Here is a 9,774-nt window from a genome sequence, read left to right as displayed (position 1 = left end):
AATTATTTTTGCATCAATGTTCATAAGAGTAATTGGTCTGGAATTCTCTTTCTTTGTTGAGTCTTTGTGTGATTCAGCTATCAGGGTGACTTTGGCCTCATAGAATGAGTTTGGCAATATTCCTTCTGTTTCTGCTTTGGAATAGTGTGAGGTGTATTGGTATTAGCTCTGCTTCAAAGGTCTGATAGAATTCTGCACTAAAACCATCTGGCCCTGGGCTGGTGGGAGTGGGGGGGTTAATGACAGCTCCTATTTCCTTAGAGGTTATATAGTTGTTAAATAGTTTACCTGATCTTGATTTAACTTTGGTGAGTGGTTTCTGTCTAGAAAATCATCCATTTTGTTTAGACTTTTGAATTTTGAGGGTACAGGCTTTCAAAGTAAGATCTAATGATTCTTTGAATTCCCTCAGTGTCTCCCTCTTCTTTTCTGTTTTTGTTTATTTGGATAATGTCTCTCTGTCTTTTGGTTACTTTTGCTAAGGGTTTGTCTATCTTGTTGATTTTCTCAAAGAACCAGCTCTTGGTTTTATTGATGTTTGGAGGTTTTTTTGTTTGTTTTGTTTGTTTCTCATGGATTGATTTCTGCCCTGATTTTGATTATTTCCTGCCTTCTACCCCATTTTTGGTGTAGTTGCTTCTTTTTTTCTTTCTAATTTCTTTGCGGAGATAATTAGTGCTATGAACTTTCCTCTCAGCAGTGTTTTCATTGTGTCCCATAAATTTGGGTATGTTGTGTCTTCATTTTCATTGAATTATAGAAAGTCTTTCATTTCTTTTTTTTTTTTTTATGTCTTCCCTGACCCAGAGATCATTGAGTAGAGGATTGTTCAGTTTCCATGAGTATGTAGACTTTCTGGTGTTTCTGTTGTTGATGAAGTCCAGCTTTCATCCACGGTGGTCTGATAAAATGCAGGCATTATTTCAATACTTTTATATTTGTTGAGGCTTGCTTTGTGCCTGACTATGTGGTCAGTTTTGTAGAAGGATCCAGGGGGTGCTGAGAAGAAGGTATATTCTTTTGTGTTTGTGTGAAATATCCTGTAGCTATCTGTTAGGATCATTTGATCATAATGTCAGTTAGTTTTATTAATTCTCTGTTTAGCTTTTGTCTGGATGACCTGTCAATTGGTGAGAGTGGAGTGTTGAAGTCTCCCACTATTAATATGTGAAAAAGAATATAAAGGAGAAAATATGTGATAAAAGGAGAAAATTACAATAATTGTAGTTAATGTAATACAACTGGACTTTCTGTGACATAGATAACAAAAATAGTACTCATTATCCTTATTATCACAAATGATGTTTACAAAATCTGAAATGAAATGTCAGTTTGGCACTTACCATTAAAGAAAGAGTAGGACAGGCCACTCCAAATAACTAGAAATGACCCTGGAACTTGGTGTGCTTTAACAATATGCCTCTTGATAGGTCAGGCATGCTCCAATGGATGGTTCCACATCCAGAATTATATGGATAGCTTACTTACTAATTTTTCATTAAATTAATTTATTTTAGTTTTAATAGAAGACACAAATTAAGAAGAGGAATGGTGGTGAAGTAGAACTAGGACAAGCTAAGGGGAGAAGTTGGTGTTGATATGGTCAAACAATACTGAAATAAATTCCCAAAGGATTGATAGGCATGCTTTAAAATAGTCCTCTAAATAACATCTTTTCATTAATGGTATCTAGAGTAAAGGAAAGGAGTGTGTGGGTCGGCATTCTACCCTACTGTTGGGGTATGGGACATGCTACTTGGGCAGGCAAATTCAGAGGAGTACTTAACTGTGTTTCCCTGTACTGCAGCTGTCAGGTGCTGGGCTTTAGGGGTCACTCAGGGATTCGAGAATGCAGTCTAAGATAGGGAAGATTTGGAGTTTCCTGACTCCCAGGCACCCAGTCACCACTGAAATGCCATACAGAAGAATCAGAAATGAAGGATTGGGGGTCCACAGGCCCACAATGAGGCCAGGACCATTGGATGCCTGCAGGCTGAAGACAGCAACTAGCCTGGAGCCAGGGGAAATGGTAACTCTGGCTTAGCTCATTGGTGATTGTCCTTAGCTTGGTGGTGATTGTCTGGAAGCACAGCAAGGCCTTCTATAGGAGACTTAGGCTGTGACTTTGTAGACAAAGGCCTTCTCTGTGCTTTTCATGGTGGTTCTTGATGAAAGAAACAATTCATGTTTATCCATACTGTTTATTAACTGTTTATCATGGAAAATGGATGCATACCAACTTCTCAGAGTGGACCAGAGATTAAATACCTTTTGCAGAGAGAAATGTCTGGGAAGTGAAGCTTATTGGCCAAACCCTCAGGATCTCTAGGTATCTCATTAGTATGGAGAACTCTGTTTTGAGTTACATGACCAAAGTGAGGAGTGTGGACACATGTTTAAGGCCAGGAATCTGTCAGGAAGCAGGGAGGCACCTACCATCTCATGTGTGTACCCGAGTGCCAGGGTCTCAGACCCACTCTACCTTATCAAGTTTCCTGGCATGGTTTATTGTCCCTCAGGAGGGCACTTTGCCTCAACTACTTCAATGGACTTCTATCAGTGAAGGACTGAATTAGACTGAGATACTGAATGTGTCTGAGATGACCATGTACATTTCTCAGTAGATATGGATCAGTGTGTGAAGTGCCCAAATCATCAGTATGCCAATAACCAGTTTTTAAAAATTCTGCCTAAAAAATAACTGCTTTAAAAAGTCTGTCACTTTCATAGCTTATAAAGACTCCCTGGAAAGGCTTTGGCTGGCACAACCCTGAGTTTACTGTTCTCACAGTTGCTGTTCTTGGACCCTTTATGAAGCACCAAGACATTCTTAAGCTGGATCTCAGTTATTTTCTGCTCATTTCCCTCATCTTCTCTTTCTGCTACTTTCTTTTCATTAACCATCCCAACATGTCAATCTGCATCCTACAAAAGACCACATTTGCAGCTATGTTGACTATATTGTCCACAACCATAACTGTGGTTCTTGCCTTTAAGATCATTATTCCAGGAAGAAGACTGAGGCAATTGTTGGTCTCAGGAACACTTAAGTGCACAATCCTTATATGCTCCTTCATCTATCTTACCTATATGCAGTCTATATGGGAACTTCTTCTCCTTTTATAGGCATAGATGCATACTCTGAGCATGACCACACATCATATTGTGTGACAAAGACTTCATCATCAGACTTCTACTGTGTCCTGGAATACTTGGTCTCCCTTACCCTTGAGAGCTTCTCTGTGGCTTTCCTGGTTAGAACTCTGCCTGATACTTTCAATTGAAGCCAAGATTCCGACATTAAGCATGCTAGAGTTATGTAACATCTGGTTCACTTTCCTTGCTGTCTATCACACCAAATTAAAGTTCATGGTGGCCACAGAAGTATCCTCCAGTGAAGTGTACTAAAGTCTATACTTTTCCCTAAGTGCTATATCATTTTAAGTCAGGAATTCTTTGCCTGAATTAAGAGATAAAACACATACTAGAAAAAAATAGAGCATGTTGACATTAAACTTTTGTGTTTCCTAAACTACATGAAGTATCTAAAGCAAATCTGTACCATTTTTCAATTTAGATATTACATATCAATATAGTATTTACTTCAGTGAACAAATAATAACCTCTTTCTTTAATGGTAATATAAATACTACCACCTGTATCTGTCAATTTTACATAAAATTTCATTTGGACCGTTTTTTGTTCTCATTTTAATCTTCAGTCATTCATATATATCCTTTCTGATTAATTGTGAATACAGTCTACAATTTTTCTTAACTTTTCACCATTCAAATCATTTTTACATTTTTGTAACAAATTATTTCCTGTAGTTCACTGTTTATGAACTTTTAACCTTTTACTGATTCTTTGTAGGATTCACATCATGCACCCCAATCCCACTCGTCTCCCCCTCCCTTCACATATACCTCTGCCCTTCCAACCTGCCCCCAAAATTAAAAAAAATACAAGTAAAAAAATAAACAAAATAAAGCATGGAAAATATCACATCATGGAAACTGTAGTGTGTCACAGTATGTCCCACAGTATACTTTTTGCAGTGTTCATTACAATGAGTCATTGGTTTGGTTCAAGGTCTGTGGTACCATCAATGCTGGATCCTCACCAGGACTTCTCTGGGTTATCCTGTTGTTGTCATGTGTCATAGAGATACTGCAGCTTTTGGTCACTGAGCCACCCCTTTCACATGCCCCAACAGTTCAAAGATGATGTAGATTTGGGAATGGAACAACTCAAAGCCCTGGTTCTGGGCCTGGGTGGCAGCTGAACTGATTAGCTCTCTGCACCACCAGGGTGACCTCTCCACTACTACTCCAGCTAGGCCACCCAGCGCGGCCATCAGTAAGAGGCAGGGGCAGCTCTTCTGCTCTCTTGCCCTCAGAGCCAGCTCACCTGCACCCATACCTCCAGAGTCAGCTCCAGTGTGCTGCCCAGTAAAAGCATGAGGCCCAATCTCCCAAGTGCTGCAACCGACAAGGAGCTGGACCAGCGGCCCTCCTCTCACACCCCGCATACTCTCTGAGCTGACTCACCCATGCCTTTGCTCTCAGTGCCATATTCATTGTGTTGTCCAGGAGAGGCACAGAACCAATTCTCCCAAGTCATGAGAGACAGAGGTATCTCTCCAGCTCTCATGACCCCACAGTCAGTTCTCTCGACTATCGGGTGGCAAGGGGCAAAGGCATTAGCTCTGTGCTTGTACAACCTCACAGCATAAGAATAATGGGACGAGTATTCCCATACTCTCACCCTTGGGGGCTGGCTTGCCTGTGCCCTACCACCAGGACCACCTCCACTGTGCTGTCCAGGCGAGGTGCAGAGCCTGCTCTCTCAAGTGCTGCAGCCATCAAGAGGCAAAGCCAGCTCTTCAACTCTCATGACTCCGGGGTCAGCTTTCTCAACTGGACTGCTGGAAATGGCAAGAGGTAGGAGGGGCAGTCATCACCTTTGTACCCACACCACCCCATGGCAGACAGCACAGGGTCAGCTCTTCCACAGCCACGTCCTTGAGGCCAGGTCACCTGCTCCTTCAACTCCAGGACCAGCTTCACTATGCTGCCCAGGAAAGGTGCAGGGCCAGCTCTCCCAAGTTCTGTGGCTGGTGAAAGATAGGGCCAGCTCTCCAGAGCACTCCAGCCAATGAGGGGCAGGGCAAGTTCTGTATAGCCCCTGGACATCCATGTAGTCCCTGGTAGCTGCCAAGACCAGGGATGTCCCCCATGATCTCTAGTGGTAATGTGAGCCACAGACATCAATACCAACCACTGTCATTACATAGCAGGCATGACCCTCAGTGGCAGCAGGGGTTGGGACTTCACTATGTCCTCAGGTGCTGGGGCTGGCTATTCATAACAGGCTACACCTCTACAACCTTGGTCTCCAGTTCCATCTCTCTGCTTAATTCTCAAACTGTTCCACTTCTCTTTCTCTCCTATATGCTCACCACATACTTGTGCATTGTAGTAGTCCTCCACTGCAGGCCAGCCACTCTGCTGTCTGTGGTGTGTGTGTGTGTGTGTGCATGTGTGTGTGTGTGTGTGTGTGTCTAGCAGGTCCTGTAAGTGTTTACAGCCCACCCATGTGGCATAGGGCCAGGTCTGTGGGAATCTCTCTCTCTCTCTCTCTCTCTCTCTCTCACACACACACACACACACACACACACACACACACTATCCTGTGGCATGTAGCATGGCAATCTGCAGGTCTATGGCTGACTTGAGGATAGCCTTTGAAATAGATGAGTTCACTTACCAGTTGTAATTGTAATTGGTGGGACAGACTGCCACCTAGTGGCTCTACTTTGCCTAACTCCGAACTAAAGAGTGAAAAGGAATGTTGGCTTAAGAGAAGTCAGCAAGAAATTCAATCTGTGTTTGCACCTCAGATGTAATCAAAAAGCTGATGAATTGGTTTCTGAGTTGGTTGCAATTTCTGCAGAGTCTCAAGAACAACCATACTTCTTGTTTCTCCACCATCAATCGTAAGAATTCAAATTCCTCTGCCTTTCACTAGATTCACATAACCAATTAAGGTAAAATTTTCCCTAACTGCAGCCTGAAGAGTTTCATCCTTAATTTGTCTCATCCTAAATTCATGATAAATATGGAATTTTTTTTCCATGAAATCCACTCCTGTGTATGGTTCAGGAAATTTTAGAAAATGAAAAATCAGTTCTTCAACCCTAGTAATACAGAGCTGTGGGTCTGATGTTGTTAAGGCCTGAACTAAGGCTCCAGTTCTGTTATTAATACTCTCTCTTACAATAATCTTTACTGCTGAAGAGACACATGCTTTTTCTCCTCTGTCTTCTTGTCTTTGCTCATAGCTTGCTCAGTTTTAGCAAACTCTTCCTGTCCTTCTGGCTGACTCTTTGAGTCAGGCTTTAATTTGTGTACAAGTCCGCCAATGTAACCAATGATTAAGGCTTGTACCCCTTCAGTGAGACAATAAAGAAAGTTAGCAATACTATGTTTTGCAGACACTAGGAGAACCACGGGCAGCCAACTAGGGCTAGAAGGTTTATCCCAACATCTAGAGGAGATCCTGAGTCTGGCCTGTCTGTCAGGATGTCAAAAATAGGAGAATTAGATTTTCCTTCTGTCTTAATTGGGGTTTTATTGCTTTGAAGAGACTCCATGACCAAAATGCTTATATAAGCAAACATTTAACTGATGCTGGCTTACAATTTCAGTCCATTATCATCATGGTGGGAAGCATGGGCATCGTGCAGGCAGACTTGGTTCTGGAGGAGGCAAGAGCTCTACATCTTGAACTGAAGGCAGCTAAAAGAAGACTCTCTCCCCCACTAGGCAGAGATTGACCTCAAAGCCCCACCTCCACAGTAACATACTTCCTCTAACTAGGTCACTCCTCCTAACAGTGCCACTTGCTACGGGCCAAGCATATTCAAACCACCATACCTTCTTCAAGGTCTAATTTGTCCTGAGAATGTTTATCTTACTTTGTTTAAGACAATGTTTTTCCTTACACTTGAAATATGAATTGAAATTATCCACTAAAAAGTAGAGAGACTCTCCAAATCTGGTGGTCACACTACATGTGAATCGGGAAAGGCTTTGGTTACCTGTCTGTTCTTCTTTATCTGTGAGGCAACATTTCTGTTCCCCAAAAGAATTCTTTTCTGCTGATCATTACTATAGTTTTTCAGAGATTCAACAGTTTGTTTAACACTTTCTGTTTGTTTTAACTACCCCTTATCTGATATTTGAGAATTTGGCTTAAATTGAGCTAACCACAAAGCCATCTCATTTTGACTCCCAAAAATAGCCTTTGAAACAGAATCCAAAGTACTTTTAAGGCATAATATATGAATGCTCACTTTTATACATACCTTGGGAGCAGAAGTGTTAAGTTTCAAAACTCCAATATGTAAGTCATGCTTGGAGAGTATCAGTGCTTACTGAAACGTGCTCCCCCCCTTTTTTTTACTTGAATGAAAACCCTGTGCACATTGATATGGGTGCCCATGAAGGCTGGAAGAGGGTGTCAAATCCCCTGTAACTGAACTTAAAAGTTATTGTGTGCTGTCCAATATCTCATATAACCTTCACAGTTCTAAAATCAACTGGCCATAAGATGTAATAAATCCTCTTGAATTTAGGAGAACAATCTCTGGGAGCTATTCGCTACTTTAAAAACTTGTAAATGCACAGTATTAAGGTTTCCCTCCCAAAGTCAGTAGATCACAACAGCTCTCACAATTCCTAATCTCATGTGTGTTCTTTATATTCCTAAAGAAAAGCTTACAGTGAGCATTTACTATTGAATGCAATCATAAGATGGATTATGCAGTAACTACTTCTACTAGAAATTACAGTGGGCCGGGCGGTGGTGGCGCATGCCTTTAATCCTAGCACTTGGGAGGCAGAGGCAGGCAGATTTCTGAGTTCGAGGCCAGCCTGGTCTACAAAGTGAGTTCCAGGACAGCCAGGGCTATACAGGGAAACCCTGTCTCGAAACCCCCCCCCCAAAAAAAAAAAGAAAAAGAAATTACAGTGGAAGTCCTGGTTATAGCAGCATTGTATTGGAAAACATTTATCCACGATAAAACATATTAAAAGAATTTATGATCACTAAGCCAGCTCTACAGAGGATAATCAAAAGAAAATACCACAAAACAAGAAAATATAAGAATTAATACATATCTTTCAATAATAATTTGAGATTTACTTTTAGATAACCTGCAGCCAAAGTTGGCGGTGTCTTCAGCACTAGAATCTAACCAGTTAGCCACGGTCGGATGACCAAGAGCAACAGCAATAGCATGTTGTTTTGTGTGCTTCTGGGGGAGGTTTCCTGTGCTGGGCATGCATAGAGAGAGTGTCATTAACTAACACGTGTCTTCTGGGTACAGTATGGTCCACCCATCTGAAACATTTCCTATCACACTCCTTAAATTTTAATTTTCCAAACTTTATCATTTAAGACTTTAGCAAATAAGTAAAAACTTCACACGCCTAAATTAACCAGACCTAAAGTCACAAAACTTAGTGAACTTATGTGCAGCTAGAACGAACATTCTAAATGGAAGCTCTGAAGAGTCACATTAAACTTTACACTTTTGTGTGGAATATGTAATATATACTTATCCACTGCTGAAATCAAAAATTCTTGACAGAATCAAAACTGGAAAAACAATTAGTTTTATATCTTCTTATATTATGTTTTAATTAGCTTGCAGAACAATTCTAGTCTATAAATTACATATATAGTATATATTAAAACATAAATATATAATATAAAATAATTTAAATATAAAACACTAGTCGATTTCTATAAGTCTCCTTGGTACATCCCTTTAGTTGACTCACAACCTACACCTGTTCTCTTTCCCACTCTTCCCCATCCACATTTATAACTCTCAGAGAATCCGCCCCCAACTCTGGTTCTTTCATGTAACTTGGGTTCTACTGTTTCCTCTAGTTATACTTTTTTATATTTGTATTCCAAGATTTTAAGTTTCCGTGTACCTTTTTCATAATACTTCATTTTGGTTGAGCCTACCCCCTCTCCCTCATTTTCCATCCCTTGCCCCTCCATGCATGAACATTCCCACCCCTAATTATCCCTCTTTCTCCTTTCATTTCCCTATGTTTTACCATATCCCCTCTCTCAATAGATCCATGCTCAATGTCTTGTTTCTAATTTCCTGGCTTCCTCATCTGTGCCAAGTTAAACATACAAAACATTCAAAGCTAAGATCCACACATGAGAGAGAGGACATGCATCATTTTTCTTTCTGAGCCTAGGGACCTCTCTTAGTATAATTCTTGCAATTCTGTCCATTCATCTCCAAGTTTCATGATTACATTTTTTTCAGGTGAGTAATAGTCTCTCTGTGTACATACCTCCATTTTCCTTAAGAGTTCCACAGTTGATGAACATCTAATTTGATTTCATTTCCAAACTGTTGTGAATAAAGCAGCAGTGAATACAGATGGGCAAGTCGGTCTGTCGATAGGAAATACAGTCTTTTCAGTATACACCTAGAAGCACTAGAACTGGGTTAAGTGGTAGGACTATTTAGAGTTGGGTTTTGTTGTTGTTTGTTTATTTGTTTCTTTAGGGGATTTTTCTGGCTTTGTTTTGGAACTCTCTATAGTGATTTCTGAGGTACCTGTAATAGTTTACACCAACAGTGTATAAGAGTAAATCAAACTCAACAACACATTAAGATCACAAACCATGAAAGTCAGTATTTTTCCCAAAGGATCTAAAGTTAAAACAACATCTGCA

The 9,774-nt window shown here is 40.6% G+C and overlaps 1 pseudogene; it reads right to left on the bottom strand.

Moving 5' to 3' along the window:
• Nucleotides 1-5,880: 5,880 nt before the first annotated feature.
• Nucleotides 5,881-9,392, bottom strand: LOC114626995 (annotated as a pseudogene).
• Nucleotides 9,393-9,774: the final 382 nt, after the last annotated feature.

The sequence above is a fragment of the Grammomys surdaster genome, unplaced genomic scaffold (genome assembly GCF_004785775.1).
Source record: "Grammomys surdaster isolate TR1022 unplaced genomic scaffold, NIH_TR_1.0 242, whole genome shotgun sequence".
NCBI lineage: Eukaryota > Metazoa > Chordata > Mammalia > Rodentia > Muridae > Grammomys > Grammomys surdaster.
The sequence above is the reverse complement of the archived record's forward strand: the minus strand, read 5'-3'. Positions and strand labels throughout refer to the sequence as shown.